Source organism: Hippopotamus amphibius, chromosome 5 (assembly GCF_030028045.1).
Source record: "Hippopotamus amphibius kiboko isolate mHipAmp2 chromosome 5, mHipAmp2.hap2, whole genome shotgun sequence".
Lineage (NCBI taxonomy): Eukaryota > Metazoa > Chordata > Mammalia > Artiodactyla > Hippopotamidae > Hippopotamus > Hippopotamus amphibius.
Window position 1 is genome coordinate 195,428 of NC_080190.1, and position 2,896 is coordinate 198,323.

General features: G+C 56.1%; 1 pseudogene; it reads right to left on the reverse strand.

The window, feature by feature from the left end:
* Window positions 1–306: 306 nt before the first annotated feature.
* On the reverse strand, window positions 307–1,199 carry LOC130853336 (olfactory receptor 13G1-like; annotated as a pseudogene).
* Between the last annotated feature and the right edge of the window lie 1,697 nt (window positions 1,200–2,896).

A 2,896-nucleotide genomic window follows, 5' to 3' on the forward strand; every position in this document is an offset into this window, starting at 1 on the left:
GTCTAGGCAACAGGAAGACGTGAACCTGGAGTACCCAAGTGCTAGATATTGGGTGCCGGGGAACAGGAGGAAAAACTCTGAAGAAGCTTCCTTATTGTACCTTTTTAGTTATATTCTCCCCACCCCCACCCCCGCCTCCTTGTTTAAAAACAGCTTTAATACGGCATAATTTATCTACCACAACATCACCCATTTCAGGCGTCTGGGTCAGTGATTTCTCACACGCCCCCCTTTAGGGAAAGGCGCGCTGCACACCCCCCCCACCCCACCCCCACCAAGGCAGGAGGAGGCTGGCTGGGCGTGGCCTCAGCGGCAGGAGGCCAGCCTCCTGAGCGCAGCTTTGACCTCCGCGTTTCTCAGCGAGTAGATGAGGGGGTTCAGGGAGGGCGCCACGGAAGTGTAGATCACGGACACCTGCTTGTCCTTGTCCAGCGAGTAGCTGGACGCGGGGCGGATGTGTAGATGACGGTGGAGTAGTACAGGGAGACCACCAGGAGGTGCGAGGAGCAGGTGGAGAAGGCCCGCCGCTTGCCCGCGGCCGAGCGCACGCGCAGGATGCTGGCGAGGATGCAGGCGTAGGAGAGCGTGATCACGGCCAGGTTCCCCACTGCCAGGAAGATAACCGCCGTGAAGGCCATGGTTTCATTCAGGCGGGTCGCGGCGCAGGAGAGCCTCAGCAGAGGGGGGATCTCGCAGAAGTGCTCGACCACGTGGGAGCGGCAGAGGGGCAGGCGCAGCAAGAGGCCCGTGTTCACCTGGTGTTGACCAGGCTGACTGTCCACACCACCCCCGCCAAGAGCCCGCACGCGCCGGGGCCGGCAGATGGCCACGTAGCGGTTGTAGGCCCTGGCGGAGAAGAGCAGCAGCTCGGCCCCCATGGACCACGTGAAGAGGAAGAGCTGGGCCAGGCAGGCCTCGCAGGAGGTGGTCCTGCTGGGCGCCATGTCGACCTGAAGCTTCGGTAGCACCGCAGAGGTGCAGAGGACGTCCACCACGGCCAGGTTGGCCAGGAAGAGGTACATGGGGGTGTGCAGGGCTGGGCTGGATCTGATGGCCACCACGCTGAGCAGGTTTCCACACAGGGCCACCAGGTAGAGGAGCAGAAAGGTGGGGACGAGCAGCGTGTGCAGCCCAGGCGTCGCTGAGAATCCCAGAAGGAGGAACTCGGTGACCAGCGTCTGGTTCATCCCAGCCCCGGTGGGCGCCCAGCTGCGGCCCTCGGGGAGCACAGGGGCTGCTCTGACACGGGCTGTAGAGAAAGCGGAGCTCACTGGTTGAACTTGCGCGGAGTGCTCCGTCTTGCGGTTGCTTGTGCGGCCCACTTAGAAGGAGAACTTCAAGCCTTACTTTGCTAGTAAGAAAGGAGGTGTGTGCCCCTGATCATTGTGGACCCCTGAGAACTTGCAGGGAGAGCTACTGCCCCCTGAGGTGTGGAGACGCTCCAGTCCCCACCCCCACCCCGCTGGTGCAGGGCTGAGACGGCCACTCACAAACTCCCCAGACTCTGCTCCCGGTCAGCGTGCACGGCATGTCCTTCCCCAGCCCTCATGGGGCGCTGAGCTCCTGTGGGGGTGCGGTTGGGGTGGGCTTCCAGGGAAACCCCAGGGAGGGGGGTTCTGACCTCTGTCTCCTACTTGAAGATCTGTGTTCACAGCCACTCATATACTCAGACAGTGTCTGGGACCAGAGGAGGGATGGGGGTGGGGGAGGAGAAACATATTAAGTGGGAAAGAACCTGTTTCCAAAATCCCCACATCTCCTCCTAGACTGACCACAGCCAGGCAGCACTGACGGCTCGGCCGAGGGTCCTCACACCACGGTCCAGTGATTTTCGACAGGTCACTGTAAACCCAGGGGCCAGGATGGGACCAAACCGGGATTCAACGCCAGATCCTGCTGCTGCCTGCCCCTGCACAGCCCACAACAGGGGCCACCCCCAAAATCAGGGACGAATCACCGCCCAAATGCTTCACCTCAATCAAAGAGATCCCCCAAGATAATCCTGAAACAGCGGGCACTCGGGCTTAACGTGGGGCTTCCAAATGGAGATGCAAGGGCAGGTGTCCTGGTTCCTTCTAAACTACAGTCCCACGCAGGGCTGGGCTGATTTCAAACTAATGCTTCCTGAAAATACGTCATCCCTTAGATGACAGCATTTTAATTAAAGAGGAAGGTGGTCACACGTCTGCATAAAGCTGGGGGCCAACAAACTTGTTCACTGTGTTGGCTTAGACCTGGTCTCCCTGTGCCACCCGCTTTAGAGTCTGGGAGGTAAGGGCTTTCACTAAATATTACAGAGACGTGTCCCTGTGAGGGGTGGTCCGAGAAGGACATCCAGACCACCAGCTGGAATGTGTTCACTGGTGTGGAAAGTGGTTCACTTTCCAGCCAACAATCTCTTACATGAAAAAAGAGAAAGACCCAGAGAGAGAAAGACATACACACATACAGAGACAGAGACAGAGAGAGACAGAGTGATTTTATGTCACATTTTGTACACATTACTCATTTTCATTTTTTACTATAGATTATAGAACTTTCATTCTCAAACATGACAGCCAGAGAGGTCTCATGACTCTTAGTCACAGTGAAATGTAATCATGCACCCAAATCAAAACATTGTTTTCATATGTAAAGCACACATGATACGTAGAATATACATTCAGTTATAAGAGGTGCTTACAAAAGACGAAAAGAGTCTTTCTGGAGCTCCTGGTGTCCTCTCAAGAAACTTCCTTCTCAGTCCTAGGAAAAGAACTTCGGAGAGTCACCAGCAATCATTAGGAGATACAGTTGATTTAAAGAAACAAATTACAGTGGGTACACCTGCTGCCAAGAGGAGGGTCAATCAGAGATTTGTGACCAGGGCGAGGGAAGCCCTAGATCATCTGAAGTC